Source organism: Armigeres subalbatus, chromosome 3 (genome assembly GCF_024139115.2).
Source record: "Armigeres subalbatus isolate Guangzhou_Male chromosome 3, GZ_Asu_2, whole genome shotgun sequence".
Classification (NCBI taxonomy): Eukaryota; Metazoa; Arthropoda; class Insecta; order Diptera; family Culicidae; genus Armigeres; species Armigeres subalbatus.
In genome coordinates this window covers 384227101-384249700 of record NC_085141.1, presented here as the reverse complement: position 1 = coordinate 384249700, position 22600 = coordinate 384227101, and the positions used below count along the sequence as shown (strand labels likewise).

Genomic DNA, 22600 nt, shown 5'->3' with positions numbered 1-22600 from the left:
CACCGGGATTGGATACCCGATCTTCCCTAAGGTTACTCGTATCCCGGACAGCGCCACGAGGAGGTAGGGATAGGAGTTGCTGGGTAAGAGGCTAAGGACCGCGAGATGGGGTATATTTTATTGCTGACTTTATGGCAATTGTTAAATTTTAAGGGTTAATTTTTATGCTTTGTATAAGAAGTTGGATAAGGTACACCGGGGCAAGTTGAAATGCGGGGTAAGTTGAAACGGAAGCTGTAATTTAGATAGGAAATGACCGAATGCTCTGATTATTTTTTTCAACAAACTACTCCCCTAAACGCACCTTCTGACTGCCATTCCCGGATGATTGCAGCTTTCAAAGCCAATTCCTGCCATTGTTTATTTTTCGCCCTTTGCAAAATCCAAACCAACTATTTGACGTGCTAATGAAACAGGTCTCAAAACGATGTTTGGAACAGTTTTTTCATCAAATTTTCACGGTAGGTAATCATTCAATGTTGAATAAGCATAATGATCATGAAAAATCGACGAAAGATCCGTTTGAATTTTTGTATTTTGGTTGTTTGATATTGCTCCGCATGTTCAACTCATCGGGGCAAATAGAAATGCGTGGTGCGGGGCAAGTTGAAACAACAATTCAAAACGTCACCCACGCAATTAAAAGTAATATTTTTTTCCAAACTTCAACATGGTCCATAAATACATATATTCGGAAAACATAAATTTATAAGAACATGCAAACTTCTGAAAATAAATGTAATAAACTTTCGCCCATTCCGTCACGAATGCAACCCTCCTACAATCTCCATTAGAATGAAAAGGGGTCATGTTTGAACTTAAGTTTTGAGATTCTTAATCTACTGAGCACTGACTCTCAGAAAAATAAAACATAGAGTATGTAAACATTTCGTTAACTCCACCTTTCACTTCCCCAGCTGCCTATCGAATCCAATCGAAGAGTTTAAGAGAGATATGCTGGCTGGTTAATTAATGTGCATTTATAAGAAGCTACAATAGAATTAATCATGTGCACAATATACAAGTGATCCAAATAATGAGCCATCCTGAATAGTAATCCGAGTGGTCACCAGTAGGGGGAAAACAATTTGATACATTTTCAGCGTAGTGCGTTCTCCAGAATTTGATCTCCGAAAATACGCTTTTGACCTTGTTGTACACTGCCCTTATTCGCATAAGAGACCCATGTCATCTTCTCCAACTTGAGTAATTTGCCGTTGAATTTTTCAAACTTGTTTTACATGGAGAAATGAAAAAAAAATTCTAATAAATTAAAAAAATGCCATTTTTTTAAAAAAACTGACATAATATTCTTATTCTGTATATATTGCTGTGGGACAATTAAAAGAACCATACTTAAGTTTATTTTTTGTGTAAGAGTAAGAGTAAGAGTATCAAAATCTGGAATGTCATTTTTATGCGGGCAAATATCAAGATGAGACAACAAAAGTGGGATTTGTTTTCAAATTTTTAGAACAAAGCCTACTATTTTATCAGTTTTTCTTAAACAGGAGACAATCTTAAGCTAATTTCTGAAAGAAAATCAAAATCGCCACAAACTTACATGGGACTCTTATGTGAATCCTGGCAGTATTATAGTCACCTTTACAACCGCGTGATTCTTGAGTCTCATTGAGTACATACATTTTGTTATTAATACGGCAGAATTAGCTCATGTCTGTATATAACGCAGTGTTTCAACTTGCCCCGATACGCGGGGCAAGTTGAAACGATGCATATAAAAAAATAATTTAAATATACAAAATATTTATGAAAAAGTTTGTTAAGGTTGCTTATTTTTTATGTATAATCATTGGCCCGAACTAGCAAACACCGCAATCGGATTCAAAATATATCAAAGGGTGATTTTTTTACAGCACTTCGAATTTCAACTTTGAAAAAACCGTTTCAACTTGCCCCGGTGTACCTTAAATAATTTGGAGTGTATCAATCACCACTATCCAGCATTTCGCGCACGGTAATGGCTTGACTGCCTAGAAAAGTGTCAAAAAAACGGCAGCTATTACCGCGCGCGAAATGCTGGATAACCTTCTTTTGAATAAGGTTAGTTGCACGGAGAAGAATCTACGAGACACGAAAGTACGAGACACTGAAGACGACCTTACTGTTGAGGTCGAAATACGTATCTGTCAAGGTACAATTAAGTGGTGGAATTAAATGGGATTGTACAAACTCGTCTTATGACAAGGAAAAAATAAAAAATCAAAATCAATGCAACTGAAAATTTCAAAAAATAATCTAAGTACTCCATTTAAAAGCAGTCTTGGGTGTTGGGGGTTAACTGCACGTAAAAAACCATTGTTGTTCATTAATAAATATTTCTTATACTCATACATACAAAGAAAAAACTTATACATTGCATTAACCACATATATTCTCAAACTCATACTTTTCATTAGCTTATGAACTTTATTAGATTTTTAGTATGAGATCATTCTTTAGGTGACATAATGAATTGCATTGGTATTTGAGAATGGATTTTTGTCATAACTTATAAGGTTTTTTCTTTACGTGTGGCAAGTCCTGAATCTAGTTTCAAACTATTCGAAATAATGAAAAGATATAGAAGACTCAAATGAAAATGCAAAAAGTTGTAAGAATACGTTCTGAAAATAAATTTTTCGAAATTAATTTATTGGCTTTTTTTCAGTGATAATTATACTACTCAAAGTTGAAGGGAGTGATGAAAGTAATGAAGTTACATATTCGATTGAGTCACATGGTGATCAAAAACGCTCCTAATTATTCAAACTGACATAAAACATATTTGACGTGCTTAGATATTTGTTGGGAACAAAATAGTAGGGTAAATCCGGGTGAGATGCCACACCATTTTAAACATCAATATTTCTCCAATTCAATACGATTCATTGTAACTCTACTTAGGGTAAGACGGTTTAATATGCCCCTCCCCTAAGGCAATACTTATGATAACTTTTTACTTTTCAAGGCAATTTATGCAAACTTTGTGATATTTGGTAGTCCAGAAAGCCGCAAATGCATTGACAGTGAGTAGGCTAGGTGTACCAGTCGTAGCTATAGCACCAGTTGTCGCACTAGTGCTTTATATGCCAAATGGCCAATCAAATCACCACAAAACAAGTTCAGTTCAGTATCAATCCCATAATAAAAAGGTTACAAAGCCTTATGTGCTTGACATTAAAAAACTAACAGAAGTCCATTTAAGCAGCATTGAATTACATTTCAATAGTTTCCATATAATTTTGAAGCAACTGCTGCAGGCTCGCTGCGCTTGTGTCCAGTTGGTAAGAGCATATCGTCCTGCATACACTGGAGCGCTTTGACCAGTGAAACATATTTTCGAAAAACGTTACATTTTTGATGATGGAAGCAATTTTATATCATATTAACCACTGAGAAAAGTTATTTTGTTGCCCAACTGAGTGTTCAAGAACAAGTTTTGCGGACAGTATGCTAGCCTCGCGCCAGAATGTTGAGCAAACAAACATGAAAAGTTACATCAAATCTGTAACTTTCTGTATTATGGTACTATTTTTGTTATGTTATACATAAATACTTCCTTATGTTATATAAAAATATTCCTCAGGATATACTAAATGTAAAAAATATATGTAGTTTAATTTGCGAATTGTACACGAAGAAATTTACACATAGCACATTTTAGTACATTTGTTATAATCCACAAAACCGTTGCATAAAAAGCACAGAAATCCCCTTTGCCGTCGCAAACTTTCGATGACGATGAACTCAACTCCTCTGCTTCGATCCGAGAATGGTATGTATGCGTCTGTGGAATGCAGCATTATTTGTGTCTCGGGCGGCCGGCGTTATGCGCGTGCTTAAATCGTGAGGTTACGAGGTCAAGTATAGGGGTCCCTCCCCGTACTTTCCACAGAGTTGATCCGCGTTAGTTTGCGCAAATTGTGCATCTGCAACATCGTATCGTCGCCGGTTGGAGGTGTATCGCACGCGCGTACTTGCAATCCTTCATGGAACGGTTTGTGCAGCTTCAGCGCAAGAACAACGATTGGTCAATTTTACGACGATGATCCAACCAAAACGTCGATCGTCGTCTTCGGGAGATTTTAGATCAAGAATAACCAGAATTCCGTGTGCGAAGGATGCGATCGTCGGTGGCGGCGCGAGAGACAGTCATAAAAGAAGGTCTCGAAGCCTGGAGCGATGCGACCGTGATGACTGATGTTGAGTGCTCTCCTCTCGTGCGAAGAGTAGACTCAGTCGGATGCTGCGCTTCGGTGTCGGTCTCTGCCGCGGTCTGATTTTGGTGGGCAGGGAACTTGAGCGACGTTGTCGATTGGCGCGAGCCAAGCGCTTTTCCGTTTAGGTTGCTTCTCGTCGTCGTCGCGCACAGGCACAGGCCAGAGCGGAGCGTGAAGTTCGTTCGATATGGTTCAACTTCTGGCACCGAGTCAAGTACACCTCTATTTCACGAGATGTTCGCGCGATGTCAATCACAATCGATAAATTATGGTACCAATTATCCTAGCGCAAACCGTAGCAGCACGCTTGATGGTAGTAATGGTTGGTTTCTGTTTTCTTCCGAACCCGTGCCTGCCGTCAACTGATGTCGTAAATACCTAAAACTTGGCCGGAGCTTGGTAGAAGGAGAGCCCATAAATTATTGTTGGCGTCCAAATTGGTGGATGGCAGAATCGCGGACGCCGATGCTATCGAACATTGTCCAAGAAATTACGCTAACTAACTAGGACAGCTCAAATAACACAATTTAAACAGCTTCAGTCAATTGAAAATAAAAACCGTTTATATAATTGAAATGTGACAGTTTATTTTGATTTTTTTTTTCTAACAAAATTATAACAGCATTTATAAGCTAAAAATACATAGGGGAAAAGACGGCTTTGGCAGGTTTTGTTCTATTATTGGCAGGGGGTTTTTGTCGATTGAATTTTATGAAATTTGGCCACAATATTCTTTGATATGCAAAGAATGTTTAGGCCAAATTTGAGCATAATCACTAATCAGGCATAAAAAAAACACTGACAATAATAGAATAAAACCTGCAAAGCCGTCATTCCCCCTAATTCGATTACCAAAAATTCTTTTAGTTTTGAGTCCCTTTCCTGAATTTTGGATCGATCCAATCGAACATATTCGCATGACACCGATCTATGTTACCATCAGATCAAATTCCCGAAACCATTTTTACAAAAATGTCCAAATTTCTGCGTAGTCCTGATATATTCTAGATCTGTAGTCAGCTTTGGTTATAGTTCCAGAAAAAAGCAATAAGAAATGTTATGTCAAAAAAATAAAAGGCAGGAGAAACAGGCCGAAATTTTCGTTTGGCCGAACAGGTAATAATTGTTTGATTGCCGAATAGCTAATTCGGCCGAAAATTTCGTTTTTTGTGACAATGAGCCATTTGGCAGAAATTGACATTTGACCGAACGGGTAATGGTAGATGTCGTTTGGTTGAACAATAGACAATGTGAAGAGTGTGAATTGATTGATAATTGAAAAGTAAGAAATGCGAAGTGAGAAATCAGGAGTGAGAAGTAAGCAATTAGGAATGAGGAATGAGACTTCTCACTCCTCATTTCTCACTTCTTAAATCCCACTTTTATTAAATTTATATGAGCCTTTATATACAACATTAATGCTGAAAGGCTTCATTCATTGTTACAACAATTCACTATATCTAACAGATGGCAAGTGAAAGACAATTGTGCAAAACAAATTGGACTTTTCGTTCACCAAAACTATATGTTTGTGTATGATCTAAATTGGATTATCTTGAACTTTGCCTGGACTGCTCTTTCGCCGTACTGCTCTCCAGCTTAAGCCTCTACCCTTACGCACGGCACGTAATCCACTTTCGGAAAAAAGCTGGCATCAATTGGTTGTTTGTGTAAAGGATTTCCCTCCTGGATCGATATAGCGTCCTTCGTAAGAAGCGTGAAATTTCTTCCCATCTCGTTCCCAGGATGCCTACCTCAATTCAATCAGGCAACCGCGGCATCGTCGGTTGTTGTTACTTGCTAGTTTGCTACTCTTCTCAACCAACCGACCGGCAGACCGTCAGACCTGGGAACGGTGATCCAATTAGTCATCCCCCATAGTAATCGTTAATGATATTCGCAGTCGGAGAGTCTCCCTGCATCGACAACCGACCGACCGAACCGCCACCAACCACCACCAGTCATATCGATGGTTGGTGATGGTGGCAGATTGGCATCTCCTTTGGGAAGAATATCATTTTCGAAGTCAGTGGTTTTCCGTTTAATCCCTCCACCTTCGTTTTCTCCGATATCAGCTTCTTTGAATTGACGCCCGCGTATGTAGCGACAAGGCTTATGATTATGCGCCGCGTATAAGCTGTGTGTATGGTTAGAGCTATGTTTCTAGCATAATGGGTAATTTGCATTCATAAAACCATTTCACGCTTTGGAAACCGCACCGCACCGAAGCTTCTCATGCTTGCATTATAATCGTAGAGGGTATGGGAGTATGTTTTGTTCTGTCGTTCTATTCCCCACGACCAGCCAGCCAGCCGTTCGGCAGGGCAGTGTGCAAGTAAAAGTGAACAATCAGCCACCACCCAACCGGGACTAATAATAATCCGCATAATTTGATTACGATATCATCAGCTCGGAAAGATGTATGCAAATAACGTTTGCACAGCTCATTACAGTTTGGTGAGACGCTGTATAGTCGATAAGTGTGTGGATAGAATTTAGAAATAGGAAACAAAAAACTATATTGTATTTCCTAACAATATCCTGGGAAAAATCGTACAAGTAATCAAAAACAAAAATCATTAAATGTTTCTTTGTAATGCGTACTCAGTAATTTTATCACACTGCACTGAGCCTATCTATGGCCATCGGTTAGTTAGCGAAGGCGCTGTTGGGTCGACATCCTTTCATCATTTAGGGCAGTTCATTGCAGTTGAGTTCGAATGCTGCGTTTTTTCATCACAGAGTGTTTAAGGCAGAATCTCCGTTGAACATTGATTGAAATACAAAGAAGAAGCAAGACGAGCTTGAGTGAACAGTCTCCTGGTTATTGGGGTTTCGGTCATTTGACATTATAGACATTCATGACTAAATACGCTTGTTTATTCAAAACATTTAATTTCTGTATTTTATTTGGGCTTGTTAAAATTAATGTGACCACTGGCGGCGCCAGAGTTCTGGTAAAAGTAGGACACCAGCATTTTTGGCGTAATTGGTTTATTTATAATTTGGCGTCAGTAGTAAGAATTATAATTGGAAGCGTTAATCAGTCAAGCAGTAAATTAATTTAAAAAAAGTCAAGCAGTTTCAACGAAATTTTTATTGCAATTTATCATCTATAATAGAAAGGGTCAATTTTCTAGCTAGCAATTCCAAGTCAAAACCAGGTTTTCTACTGACCTGAATTCTTCGGATGTTCTCAGGAATTCCTGGGAAATTAATTTCTGACATTTTTTCGCAAATAACTTGAACAACTTTTTAGGAAATACCTCCAGAATTAAAAAAAAATCAAAATTTCCATAAATTTCTATAGAAAATCTTTCGAAAATTATTTCAGGTATTTCTTTGAATACTTCGGAAATTTCATTCTTTCGGAAATTTCTCCAGAATTTCCAGCAGAATTCCTTTCACAATTCTTGGACAAAATTTTCCTCTTAGGATTTTTAAAGAAAATCCCCCGGAAATAACTTCACAGATAAATCCAGAAATTCCTTTGCAAATTCAAAAAAGGCAAACTAACAAAATTTTGAAAAGAAAATTATTTTGAGCTTTTTAGTGGAATGTTTTCACCTGTCATAAGACTAGTTTAAACAATCCCATTGAATTCAACCACTTAATTGTATCCTGACAGATACGTATTTCGACCTCAACAGTAAGGCCGTCTTCAGTGTCTTGTAAGTCGAGTCAAGTACAAGACACTGAAGACGGCCTTACTGTTGAGGTCGAAATACGTATCTGTCAGGATACAATTAAGTGGTGGAATTCAATGGGATTGTTTAAACTCGTCTTATGACAGGGGAAAATTTTGAAAATTTCTTCATTGATTCCTTTACGAGTTCTTTTAGGAATTTCTTCAGAAATTCCTTAGAGAATTCCTGTAGGAATTCGCTTGAAATTCCTACGAAATTCCATTGCAAATTTCTTCGGATATTCCTTCAGCAATTGTTGAAATTGTTTTAGGAATATCTTCGAACATAACTTTAGGCGAATCGTTCTGTAATTTAATTGGGAAATTCTTTGGAAATTCCTATAGGAATTATTTCGGAAATAAATTTAGGAAGTTGTGGGATATTTAGGAAAACCTCCAGAAATTCTTTTGAGAACTCCTCCAGCAAATCTCTGGAAAGGCCTTTGTAAATTTCTCCGCAAATTCCTTCTCCGAGAAATCCTGCAGAAATCATTTTAGTAAAACCGTGCCAAATTTGTACCAAAATTTTCGCAGTAATTATTCCAGGAATTCAGTTGGAAGAATTTTTCCAAAAATTGATGTATGAAATGATTGATGTATGAAATTTCGAAAAAGATCTCTTAAAGTAATTTCCGAATGATTCCCAAGAGAATTTCTGAAGTGGTTTCCGAAAAAAAAACCTTGAAGGAATATCCGAAGGTCTCAAACAATATCTAACTGAATTTGCGAATGAATGTTCGAAGGGTTTCCTAAAAAAATCGAAAGAACTCCTGGATGAAGTTTTGAAACAATTCTGAAGGATTTCCAAGAATTTCTAGCCTAGAGAAAAACTTAGAAAAAATGCTTACGTAATAAGTGTACGACCCCTAAGATCAAAAATGAACATTATTTGCAGTTTAATGCGTCTAAGCGCTAATGTTTCAAGGTCTATGAGCCTGCATCGACTGGCATAGTCAGGAAGGTTCAGAGAGTCATTCCATGAGAGCTGTCGTAAAGCGTATCTGAGAAAAGAGCGTTGAACTGTTTCCATTCGGAAAGGTCCTCCTTTCAAGAGGCCCGGAAGCCTCCTTTCAAGAGGCCCGGAAGCCTCCTTTCAAGAGGCCCGGAAGCCTCCTTTCAGGAGGCCCGGGAGCCTCCTATCAGGAGGGCCGGCGGCCGCCGCCGAAGAGGCCCAAAAGCCTCCTTTCAAGAGGCCCGGAAGCCTCCTTTCAAGAGGCCCGGAAGCCTCCTTTCAAGAGGCCCGGAAGCCTCCTTTCAAGAGGCCCGGAAGCCTCCTTTCAAGAGGCCCGGAAGCCTCCTTTCAAGAGGCCCGGAAGCCTCCTTTCAAGAGGCCCGGAAGCCTCCTTTCAAGAGGCCCGGAAGCCTCCTTTCAAGAGGCCAGAAGCCTCCTTTCAAGAGGCCAGGAAGCCTCCTTTCAAGAGGCCCGGAAGCCTCCTTTCAAGAGGCCCGGAAGCCTCCTTTCAAGAGGCCCGAAGCCTCCTTTCAAGAGGCCCGGAAGCCTCCTTTCAAGAGGCCCGGAAGCCTCCTTTCAAGAGGCCAGGAAGCCTCCTTTCAAGAGGCCAGAAGCCTCCTTTCAAGAGGCCCGGAAGCCTCCTTTCAAGAGGCCAGAAGCCTCCTTTCAAGAGGCCGGAAGCCTCCTTTCAAGAGGCCAGAGCCTCCTTTCAAGAGGCCCGGAAGCCTCCTTTCAAGAGGCCCGGAAGCCTCCTTTCAAGAGGCCCGGAAGCCTCCTTTCAAGAGGCCAGAAGCCTCCTTTCAAGAGGCCCAGAAGCCTCCTTTCAAGAGGCCCAAGCCTCCTTTCAAGAGACCAGGAAGCCTCCTTTCTAGAGGCCCGAACGCCTCCTTTCAAGAGGCCCGGAAGCCTCCTTACAAGAGGCCCGGAAGCCTCCTTTCAAGAGGCCCGGAAGCCTCCTTTCAAGAGGCCCGGAAGCCTCCTTTCAAGAGGCCCGGAAGCCTCCTTTCAAGAGGCCCGGAAGCCTCCTTTCAAGAGGCCCGGAAGCCTCCTTTCAAGAGGCCCGGAAGCCTCCTTTCAAGAGGCCAGGAAGCCTCCTTTCAAGAGGCCCGGAAGCCTCCTTTCAAGAGGCCCGGAAGCCTCCTTTCAAGAGGCCCGGAAGCCTCCTTTCAAGAGGCCCCTAAGCCTCCTTTCAAGAGGCCAGGAAGCCTCCTTTCAAGAGGCCAGGAAGCCTCCTTTCAAGAGGCCAGGAAGCCTCCTTTCAAGAGGCCAGGAAGCCTCCTTTCAAGAGGCCAGGAAGCCTCCTTTCAAGAGGCACGAAGCCCCCTTTCAAGAGGCCCGGAAGCCTCCTTTCAAGAGGCCCGGAAGCCTCCTTTCAAGAGACCCGGAAGCCTCCTTTCTAGAGGCCCGGAAGTCTCCTTTCAAGAGGCCCGGAAGCCTCCTTACAAGAGGCCCGGAAGCCTCCTTTCAAGAGGCCCGGAAGCCTCCTTTCAAGAGGCCCGGAAGCCTCCTTTCAAGAGGCCCGAGCCTCCTTTCAAGAGGCCCGGAAGCCTCCTTTCAAGAGGCCAGGAAGCCTCCTTTCAAGAGGCCCGGAAGCCTCCTTTCAAGAGGCCAGGAAGCCTCCTTTCAAGAGGCCAGAAGCCTCCTTTCAAGAGGCCCTGAAGCCTCCTTTCAAGAGGCCCGGAAGCCTCCTTTCAAGAGGCCTGGAAGCCTCCTTTCAAGAGGCCAGGCCTCCTTTCAAGAGGCCCGGAAGCCTCCTTTCAAGAGGCCCAGAAGCCTCCTCTCAAGAGGCCCGGAAGCCTCCTTTCAAGAGGCCAGGAAGCCTCCTTTCAAGAGGCCCGGAAGCCTCCTTTCAAGAGGCCAGGAAGCCTCCTTTCAAGAGGCCCGGAAGCCTCCTTTCAAGAGGCCCGGAAGCCTCCTTTCAAGAGGCCCGGAAGCCTCCTTTCAAGAGGCCCGGAAGCCTCCTTTCAAGAGGCCCGGAAGCCTCCTTTCAAGAGGCCCGGAAGCCTCCTTTCAAGAGGCCCGGAAGCCTCCTTTCAAGAGGCCGGGGAGCCTCCTTTCAAGAGGCCGGGGAGCCTCCTTTCAAGAGGCCGGGGAGCCTCCTTTCAAGAGGCCCGGAAGCCTCCTTTCAAGAGGCCCGGAAGCCTCCTTTCAAGAGGCCCGGAAGCCTCCTTTCAAGAGGCCCGGAAGCCTCCTTTCAAGAGGCCCGGAAGCCTCCTTTCAAGAGGCCCGGAAGCCTCCTTTCAAGAGGCCCAAAAGCCTCCTTTGAAGAGGCCCGGAAGCCTCCTTTCAAGAGGCCCAGGAAGCCTCCTTTCAAGAGGCCAGAGCCTCCTTTCAAGAGGCCCAGAAGCCTCCTTTCAAGAGGCTCAGAAGCCTCCTTTCAAGAGGCTCAGGAAGCCTCCTTTCAAGAGGCTCAGAAGCCTCCTTTCAAGAGGCTCAGAAGCCTCCTTTCAAGAGGCTCAGAAGCCTCCTTTCAAGAGGCTCAGGCCTCCTTTCAAGAGGCTTGGAAGCCTCCTTTCAAGAGGCTCAGAAGCCTCCTTTCAAGAGGCTCAAGCCTCCTTTCAAGAGGCTCAGAGCCTCCTTTCAAGAGGCTCGGAAGCCTCCTTTCAAGAGGCTCAGAAGCCTTCTTTCAAGAGGCTCAAGCCTCCTTTCAAGAGAGCTCAGAAGCCTCCTTTCAAGAGGCTCAGAAGCCTCCTTTCAAGAGGCTCGGAAGCCTCCTTTCAAGAGGCTCAGAAGCCTCCTTTCAAGAGGCTCGGAAGCCTCCTTTCAAGAGGCTCAGAAGCCTCCTTTCAAGAGGCTCAAGCCTCCTTTCAAGAGGCCTGGAAGCCTCCTTTCAAGAGGCTCAAAATCCGCCTACCAAGAGGCTCAGAAGCATTCTTCCAACAAGCTCGGAAGCCTCCTTTAAAGAGGCTCGGAAACCCTCTTTTCAAGAGGCTTGGAAGCCTCCTTACAAGAGGCTCGGAAGCTTCCTTTCAAGAGGCTCGGAAGCCTATTTTCAAGAGGCTCGAAAGCCTGCTTTCAAAAGGCTCGAAAGCCTCTTTTCAAGAGACTCGGAAGCCTCCTTTCAGGAGCCTGGGAAGCCTCCTTTCAAGAGGCTCAGAAGCCTCATTTCAAGAGGCTCAGAAGCCTTCTTTTAAGGAGGCTCAGAAGCCCCCTTCAAGAGGCTCGGCAGCCCCCTATCAAGATGCTTGGAAGCCTCCTTTGAAGAGACTCAAGAGCATTCTTTCAACAGGGTCAGAAGTCTCCTTTCAAAAATCTCGGAAGCCTCCTTTCAAGAGGCTCGGAAGCCTCCTTTCAACAAGCTCAGAAGCGTCCTTTCAACAAGCTCGGAAGCGTCCTTTCAAGAAGCTCGGAAGCATCCTTCAAGAGGCTCGGAAGCATCCTTTCAAGCGGCTCGCAAGCCTCCTTTCAAGAGGCTCGAAAGCATCCTTTCAACAGCCTCAGACGCCTCCTTTAAAGAGGCCCGAAATCCTCCTTTCAAGAGGCTCAGAAGCCTCCTTTCAAGAGGCTCAGAAGCCTCCTTTCAAGAGGCTCAGAAGCCTCCTTTCAAGACTCAGAAGCCTCCTTTCAAGAGGCTCAGAAGCCTCCTTTCAAGAGGCTCAGAAGCCTCCTTTCAAGAGGCTCAGAAGCCTCCTTTCAAGAGGCTCAGAAGCCTCCTTTCAAGAGGCTCAGGCCTCCTTTCAAGAGGCTCAGAAGCCTCCTTTCAAGAGGCTCGGAAGCCTCCTTTCAAGAGGCTCAGAAGCCTCCTTTCAAGAGGCTCAGAAGCCTCCTTTCAAGAGGCTCAGAAGCCTCCTTTCAAGAGGCTCCAGCCTCCTTTCAAGAGGCTCGGAAGCCTCCGTTAAAGAGGCTTGGAAGCCTCCTTTAAGAGGCTTGGAAGCCTCCTTTCAAGAGGCTCGGAAGCCTCCTTTCAAGAGGCTCGGAAGCCTCCTTTCAAGAGGCTCGGAAGCCTCCTTTCAAGAGGCTCGGAAGCCGCCTTTCAAGAGGCTCAGAAGCCTCCTTTCAAGAGGCTCAGAAGCCTCCTTTCAAGAGGCTCGGAAGCCTCCTTTCAAGAGGCTCGGAAGCCTCCTTTCAAGAGGCTCGGAAGCCTCCTTTCAAGAGGCTCGGAAGCCTCCTTTCAAGAGGCTCGGAAGCCTCCTTTCAAGAGGCTCGGAAGCCTCCTTTCAAGAGGCTAGGAAGCCTTCTTTCAAGAGGCTCGGAAGCCTCCTTTCAAGAGGCTCGGAAGCCTCCTTTCAAGAGGCTCGGAAGCCTCCTTTCAAGAGGCTCGGAAGCCTCCTTTCCAGAGTATCGGAAGCCTCCTTTCAAGAGGCTCGGAAGTCTCCTTTCAAGAGTCATACATTACGTTAATTTTCAGTTCCATTTTCCATATAAGATATATGAGTTACAATTATTTTCATTTACAGCAAAACAGGGGGTACCTCAATTAATACAAAAGTGCCTCAATTAATTCAAAACCGCTGTCCCAGAGGGATCTCTTAAGGAATTATTGGAAGAAATTCCTGAAATAATTTCTGAAATAACTTCTTAGCAAAGTTCGAAGGAACTCATACTCCAATTTCCGCAGGAATTTCAAAGCAATTAAAAAAACTCAAGGAATTCTTCCAAGGGAATTTCGAGAGGTTTTCCTAATACAATTTCCAAAGGTGTTTCCGAAGAAATTCTATTGAAAAAAAAAAAGCTGTCAAGAAAATTTCGAGTGTTCTTTTAGAATTTTCTTCAAAAGATTTTCCTATAGGATTGTTTGAAGGAATTCCTTTGGGAAAATCTGAAGGAATTCCTAGAGTTCCTTCATTTGGCAGGGTAGGTAAAAAATTTGACCTCAGATTACGAGAAGTGGAGAGGGAGAAGTGAATAATGAGAAGTAGGAAGTTAGAAGTGAGAAGAGAAAAGTTTCTTGATCCTTTTTTATTATTTCTTTTGTCTTCTCCCTTCTTCCTACTACCTTCTTCTTTTTTCCATCTTCCTTTTTCTTTCTTCCTTCTTCTTTCTTCCATCTTCCTTTTTCCTTCTTCTTTCTTCACTCTACCTTCTTCCTTTTTCCTTCTTCCCTTTTCATTCTTACTTTTACCCAGGTATGGGGAAAATCGGTTCACTTACACTATTCTTTCTCTTACCTCAACACACAATTACAAATTAGTCAACTTTATTCGAACCCTTGCAATATTTGGCTTCAGTTAGTAACGAATCGTGCCAAAAACAAACAGACAAAATTCATCATCTATTTAGTTCTTTCTACTTCCCTCTTCTTTCTTCCTTTTTCCTTCTTCTTTTTTCCTTCTTCCGTTTTCCTTATTCCTTTTCCCTTCATCTGTTTTTTCATTCTTCTTTTTCCCTTCTTCTTTTTTCCCTTCTACTTCCTTGATTCTTTCTTCTTCCTCCTTCCTTCTTATTTATTTATTCATCATTCAGAGATGATTGCTTCGTATTGCTTGCTACTCACCATCTCACTTATCACTTCTCACCTATCACAACTCACTTCTATGCTAAAACTTTACACTACTCATTTCTCATTTGTCACTTCTCACTTTGACTATGCGGCCAAACGACATTAGGCCAAACGGCATTCGGCCAATAGACCCTGAACCGGAAGTTCCTTTAGGAAATTGTTTGGTAATTCCTGAAAGTGATTCCGACGGAAATTCAGGAGCCTAGGGAATGGAATACCTGAAATAATTTCTGAGTGTGTTGCTAAAGGACTTTGTTAAGGATAATCCGGAGGATTTACTAAAAGGATTCTTAGACAAATTTTGGAAGAAATTTTCGAAAGAATTCCTAAAGGAAGGTATTTCTAGATTTATTTCCTGTGAATTTTCGAAGAAATTACTTGAGGAATTTAGTAATGAATCACTGGAGGAATTTTCGATGGATTACTTAGAGAAATTTACTATGAATTACTGTAGGAATTTTTGAAGGTATGCATGAAGTATCTCTTGGATGACTAATCGAATAAATTCCTTGAAAATCTTTACAGGTTGTTCTTCGGAAATTCATTCAAGAATTCATTTTGGAATTCCTCCTGAAACACATTTGGAAACACCTGCAGGAGTTTCTTCCAAAATTTCTCCAGAAAATCTTTTAGAAATTCCAGGAATAACTCATAAAACGTCACTAAGAGATTTGGGTATCCACCCAAAGAAAATTCCGAAGGAATTTCAGATTGATTATCCAAATAAATATCTAAAGGTCCAAAGGCATTTCGAGAAGAGTTGGAATACCTACGGAAATGGTTCAGGAAAATCATCAGAAATTATTTAGGGAAAATTCTTTGTATGAGTTTCTTTATGAATTCCTTTTAAACTAGCTTAGGATTTATTCCAGAAATTGAATTAGGAACACCTTCAATTTTTTAAGGGATTGCATCAGCAATTATTTCAGGATATTCTTACAAATGCTTCCAGTAATTCCTCAAAAAGAAAGAAATTTTTGGAATTCTTTTAGGAATCTTTCGGAAATTACATCAAGAGCTCCTTCGGAAATTCCTTTGATATTTCCGTTAGAAACCAATACGAAAATCCCTCTAGGATTTCCTATTTAATTCTTTGATAAATTTCCGGAAAAAATCTTCCAACAAAATATGCGGAATAATTCCTGCAAGAATTTTATATGGTTTTACTGAAAGGAAGAGAAATTTTCGAAGGAATTTTTTGATGAATTTATAAAATATCCAGAGGATTTTCCTTATGAATCTCAGGATGAATGCCAAAAAAATTGAAGGCATAATATTCTAAATTATCTCTGGAGAAATTTCAAAAGCCTGAAGGATTTTCGGATAGATTTTGCATAGGAATTACTAAAAGTATTTTCGAAGGAATTCTTACAGGAATTTACGTTGGAATTTCTAATAAAATTACCGGATAAATACCTATTTTAATTTTTACAGAAATTGCTTGATTTCTTCAAAAATTCTTTCGAAAATAAATCCAAGAAATCCTTCGGAAGTTTTTCCAGAATTAATCAAAATTCTAGGAAAATTTATTTTTGTCAGAGCAATTCTGGAGTATATAATTACTTGTCATAAAACGAATTTGTACTATCCCATTTAATTCCACCGCTTTATTGTACTTTTGACAGACCATTGACCTCAGCAGTAAGGCCGCCTTCAGTGTCTCGTACTTTACTCGACTCGAATCGTTGAATTGATGGGATTGTTCGAACTCGTCTCATGACAAGTGAAGATATAATTAAATTTTTGTGAAATATTCGATTTGGTGGGTCACGTGCCCCAGCTTTACTCTGCCAGTGGATGTGACTTTCGAATGCCGTAAGGAATCATATGTTGAAATGGCTCATTCTCAATCTCAGCTGATTTTATCGACTCTATTGAAAATTATTGCAGTTTGTGATCAAAATTTTATATAACGCTAGTAGCTGCAGTTATTTCTCATTTAATACCACTGCTGGGCATTAAGAACTGGATTTCCATAAATGCATACACTCAATTTTAAATCAATTTACACAATTCCAAATAACTATTTCTCAATGATTTTTCAATATTTTACATCTCAACTTTTTTTTAGATTTTACAATTTTTCAGTTGATGGAGTTGAACTAAATATCCATCTTCTCAAACATGGTCGTGGGCTATGTTTGTTATATGTGCGCATATACTTTTGCTTGCTAGTCGAAATTTTATCACATAGGGTGTGCACTTCCATCGGACGAAACAAATAACATCGAAATTCATCAAAATAATCATAATTTTGAGTAACTTGCACAGGATCTGCCAACTGATGTTAACTTGATAATTCGCTTCGCTAATACCACCACTAGACCAGGTCGCACAGGACTACATCGTTCGCTAACGAATCGCGTTCCTCCGGTTGGGAAAATTTTTGTCCGATATCTGCAACACACCCGCCGGGCAATTGGAGAGCGTTCATACACCCGTGAATTCCGCACATGTCGCTATGTTGCAGGTTCTTTTATGTCCGCATACGATGCATCAAACTGATTTCCAACTCGGTTGGATCGTTGAAAAATGATCCGGCCATGTAGTTCTGATATATTTATTTTCTGCCAAACAGTATTTCCATATTGCTTCTGCCCGAGTTCGGCGATTGGGTTTTGCAAATCGGGATAAAATCTTGTAAATTTCGCATGGGAACACACCGAGTTTGAATTTTGCGTTAGGCAGTACCGCATCGCAGCGCGGTGAAATCTGTGATGTTGTGCAGGGCTGTTGGAATTGGAAAAGGATCTCCAATTTAACGCCAGTACTGGGTGCAGGTTGAAATCTGCGTTCTACGTTAAAATGTACGAATATGACGATAATTTATGAAAACGGTGATTTTAAAATTATGTAACCATCCCATTTTATTCAAGGCCAGAATCACATTCAAACTTACCTACTACCTTCAGGCTGCTCAAAACGATAAGCCATTGAAATTCAAAACAATTTGTTTACTGTTTATTCTCAGATATATTGTTCAAAATATTCGTTTTTTTTTGCCTTCCTCGTATGCAACGAAAAGGATGGATATTCACTTCCAATACGATTTTGTGCTAAAAGGCCCGAAGACCCATAGTGTTATATATTTCAATCGACTCAGCTCGACGAATTGAGATGATGTCTGTTTGTATGTGTGTGTCCGTGTGTGTATGTATGCGCACAAAATAAAACTCACTCATCTTTTAGGCACTCATCTTGATCCGATTTGTTTGCAATAAGTTGCATTTGACGGAGAATTCTGTCCCATTGTTTCCTATTGAAAATTGGCCAGATCGAACTATGGGATCAAAAGTTATGGCCAAAATACGATTTCTATGCAAAAAACACGCTAAGAAATTCTCACTCAAATCCTTATAGTATATATAATGCATGAGAAAGGCACAAACACCAAACACAGGTAGATGAATCAGGGTTTTTCATTTCATATAATTTCGGATCATATTCCGGAATACGGATTTCTAATTGTTATTTTCCGAGTTCAAAGTGTGCCATGACCTTGAACGAGCACGGACAAGTTTGTGTCATGAAAAAAAAACCACTGTCATAAACGGAAAATATTTTTTTGAAAAATATCGAGAAAATAAGTGTACCTATACAAAAGTTAAAACTCGAAAAAAATGTACACGTAAAAAAATTTAATGTTATTTATTATTAAAATTTCTAATACTTTTTTGCCAAAGCAGGCGTCTAATGATATGTATAAGAAAAAACTTATACATCGCATTAGTCACATAGATTCCGAAACTTATACTTTTCATTAACTTATGAATGTTATTAGCTTTTTGATATTGGATCATTCATTAGGTGGCATGATGAAAAGTATAAGTATTTTCGAATGGTTTTTTGCCATAACATATAAGGTTATTTTTTTACGTGTATAGTAACGGAAGCTAGAAGTGCAGTGGTTAAGTTGCAGAAGGAGTGGGAAGTGAGTAGTATGGAGTTTGTGGAAGGCGGTGGTGTTGGAGGTCGGTAGTTTGAGGAATTTTGTGGAAGGGAACTTTTAGAAGCAAGAAAGAAAGAGGTTGCGATCAGGCTGAACTGTGGAGATGTCGTGAAAAAAGGCGAAACTGGAAAACGAATGTTTATTTTAATTGTACAGATTATGTTAGAAAAATAAAATAGTTTGGTGTTTGGTCTTTATAGTGGGGATGGGAAGAAAGTGATTCTGAAATGAATGTTGGTAATTGGTGATTGCTCTTAAGGAACAGTAACAACTTGACAGATTATTGGTAGTAAAATGGATTGCGGACTGGTTTCATAAAGGAGAGGAAGTAGCATAAAAATCGGCTGTTGATGGAAAAGTAAGTAGTATTAAGTTTGTGGAAGGAGTTGGGAATTGGGAGGCGGTTGTGAACAAAAAAGGAAAGAAGAAGTATAGCGGAAATAAATTGTCGGAATTGGTGATAAGATGGACGAATGGTTGTTATAAAGGCGCACGGAAGGAAGGGTAATATCGGATATCGAGAGGGGCAATCCATATACCGCATGGACAACTTTGGGGGGAGGGTATGGCCAATGTTCATGGTTCACACACATTTTTGAATATTTATAATATTAGGCATAATATACTCTGTTTTTACAATACCAAACTATGACAAAAGTATTTTGTATATTAAATTTTTTTTTTTTACCTTACCAATTTCTGTTATCGAGGTCGTCGCTTCTGCTCGGGTGATGACAGCGCGTCATTGGAGACTTGTATACCTGTAACAGTTACTCGGTCTTTATCTTAGTACAGTGTAGGTGGCCACGTCGTAGAATTGTGCTACGGTAAATGACCGTCCCCGATGATCTTTAGCGTAGCTCCGGACACATTTCCGCTGGCATCGCATCACTGGACCCCTGATCTTCGCTGTTACGATCCGATAAGCGAGGCCCCTCCTTGAAGCAGTTGAGTTAGCTGACTTCAATCTCCCATTTGAAGTCCGCTCTAGATTTACGGAAAGTTATAATATGCTTACACGCTTAAAGTCAAGTACACATCGCATGAATAATTTTCACACATCACGGCGACGCCTTGGCCGACTCTCACAATGTGTGAAAATTTTGAGTGAAATACGAGCAGTCGCTGTGTACTGTGTTCATACGCATGATATGTGTAAGTGAGTTCGCCTCGAACTGTCAAAGTCCCTTCGGGTCGCTATGATGGCAAACGTGTGCGGAATGTGTCCCAAGGAATCATACTTTTTCGGAGGATTTTTCTTTTGTTTCGATGTCGGAACAAAAAGAGTGTGCGAATATAATCATCGCCTTTGTTTTGTTCATCGAGACAGTTGTAAAATCCTCTGAATAAGTATGAAAATTTAGCTAGTTTTCACTCCAGCTTGTAAACACATAATTGAGGTAATGTCCGATTCCCGACTGCTCTCTCACTGTGTGAAATGAACTCAGCAAAAGTCGTTAGCCGTCAGTTACACTAAAATGAGTAACATCACAGTTACTCATAATATGTGTTGTTCCAGGAGAGCCCCGTTATGTGTGAATGGAACACAAAATTGTGTAAATAATTTTAAGCGTGTATGTCTTACCGTTTCAGACTTTGCTCTCTGAGAGCGTCTTCTGGCTCTGTGATAGGCTGCACGAAAATTGGCAAGAGTGTCATGCCACCAATAATTTGGCCACCGGTTATTCATTGGCTTCAATTTCCTCGGCATCCTCTCTTATATATGAGAGAACGTGAGAGTAAGTCGTCGATTTCCCCTCTTGAGAGAAAATGTTGCAAAAGGCAGTTTTTTTTGAAAACTAAAGCGAAATTCAACCAAATGAAGCATCCACCGAATATAATTATGTCTTCGCTATTGGATGATGTAGTTTTGAAACAAAAATACTTCCGCCCTCCAGCTGGAGACTGCTTTTTCTCCTCGGTGGGTGGTTTTATTACTGGGGGGTGGTACGAGCACGTGGCTGTCTTTCTCGTGTATCACTGCATAACGGTAATTTGAGTCTTAATTGATCTTCCAATTCTTTTAAATATTATACATAGCAATCCAATGACCCAAACTTATGGGATTCGTGATACGGATTCACTTTTTAAAAAAGACTTAGTAACTCTAAAACACTTCTATTAATAATACTAACACAATACAGCACCACCGGTGATTGTCCAAAGCTGCCAAAGGAAAGAGAGCGCGCCACGCGTTCGCGGGTTATTTATAATGTACAAACTGCTGATCTAGCAGTTTGGGTCGTCCACGTTGTCTGACTGCAATTGGTGCACCTGAGTGGCACGATGTTCCGATGTTTCCATAACGGCTCCCCTTTTAGTTTGAAAGCCGTCCTCGGCTTTCTTCTATTGCTGTGGGATAAGTGGTATATCTCTTGACTCGGGACATCCATCAGTTGCTAGGCTGAAATTGATATGAATATCTTCTTTTGTGTTAAGTGTGAGATGTTTTCTCCAACTAAATATTTTAAAGATGATGGCTATGATCAGGCCCAGGATACATATGATTATAACTGTTGTTGATAATGAGGTTAACCATCCAAACATATGTAGTTTCCAATGCAGATTGTTCGTAGTTAAGTTGAGATGATCTATCTGGTTTCTGTGTTCTAAATGCATCTCTTGCAGATGCTGTAACGGGATATTGTTTATCAGTATAGTTGGACTGACCTTAATTCCTGTGGTAGGGATGAATGGTTGAATTTCCAAGTCGGAGTTAGCATACTCCTCGTCGTCCAGCTTCACAGTACAATTGGAGTATTGTATGAGGAATGACCCATTGAGTAATCGTTCGGATGAACAATTTGATGAAAGTGTAATGTTGGATCCTGTAACCATGATGTTGCCTTCTGTGATTTTACGAATAGTTTTAGCTTCGTAAATTCGTTCCATAGGACATTTGGCTGTGTGTTGTCCTGAAACTAATTGTTGAATGCACTCCGTAGGCGGTTCCAAGTTGCTGGAGGAACATATAGAGAGATCTTTCATCTTTGGACACGGGTTTTTGACATAAATACGTTCTGTCCTTCAATATAAAATTGTGCCGTGAGATGAATTCGTAAATTATTGGCAATTACGGGTTCAATCAAACCAATTTTGTATTGCACATCCTTGATTTTTGGTATTTTGAGTATATACATGAACATCTCGTTGTTATATACTGCGTACGCGCTTGCAATGTTCAACATATCGTCGACCGAGTTCAATCGAAAACCGTTATCGTTGAGGATATGGCGAATAACCGAAAGTTCTTCAGGGTGGATGATGCGGCTGCTTGGGATGCTTCGTCCGGCTAGTGTTATAGATTCTTCAATTATCTCTAAATAGTATAATAATTCATCAATCTCAAATATGAAATTCAAAGAGTCTAAACTATCGAATGTTACTTTTTCCAAATTCTGCTCGTTATCTAACAGTGAATTGAAAGTTTTTGTCAAGTTTCTCATACGTTTCTCAAACAAGTGATTTATCTGAATTTGTTTATTATTTTCATCTACCATTTGCGTCAGTACTGCGCCGATAGCATAGTTTGATGCGTCGGTAGTTAGTATGAACGGTTCATTAAAGTCTGGATAACTCAAGAGTAGTGTTGTACTCATGATATCCTTTAACTTAGCGAAGGCAGATTCATATTCAGGATTGGTAGTAATTGATTTATTCTTGCCACGAAGTTGGCTAGTCATTGGTTTGGCAATTTTGCAAATCCTGGTACAAATCTTCTGTAGTAGGAGATTGTTCCGAGAAACGACTTTAATTCTTTTGATGTTTTCGGTAAAGGCCAATTTTAATTGCCTCAACTTTCTTTGGGTTCGGTTTCACCCCGTCTGTAGAGACGACGTGTCCAAGGAATTCTACTTCCTTACGAAGAAATTCAGACTTATCGCATTGTACCTTAAGGTTAGCATCTTTAAGGGTTTGTAAGATTTTCTGAATGTCCTTCATATGCTCATCTAAAGAAGTTGAAAAGATAATGATGTCGTCCATATAGACGAAACATCTTATCCCCAGATGTTTTCGTAGAACAGCATCCATTAAACGTTGGAATGTCGCGGGCGCATTCTTCAACCCGAACGGCATTCTCAAAAACTCGTATTTTCCATTGTCGACCTTGAATGCCGTCTTTGGAATATCCTTCGGCTCCACCTCTACCTGGTGAAAACCACTGGCTAAATCGAGTAAAGAAAAGTACTGTGCTTTTTCGAGGCGATCCAAGATCTCGCTGATCTCGGGTATAGGATATCTATCAGCTGGCGTTAATTTATTGAGTTTCCTATAATCTACAACTACGCGATATTTCTTTATACCTGAATTATCCGTTTTCTTTGGGACAACCCAGATCGGGGAAGTCCAT

At 40.9% G+C, this 22600-nt stretch overlaps 1 pseudogene; it reads right to left on the bottom strand.

Moving 5' to 3' along the window:
* Window positions 1-20404: 20404 nt before the first annotated feature.
* On the bottom strand, window positions 20405-21695 carry LOC134223810 (uncharacterized; annotated as a pseudogene).
* Window positions 21696-22600: the final 905 nt, after the last annotated feature.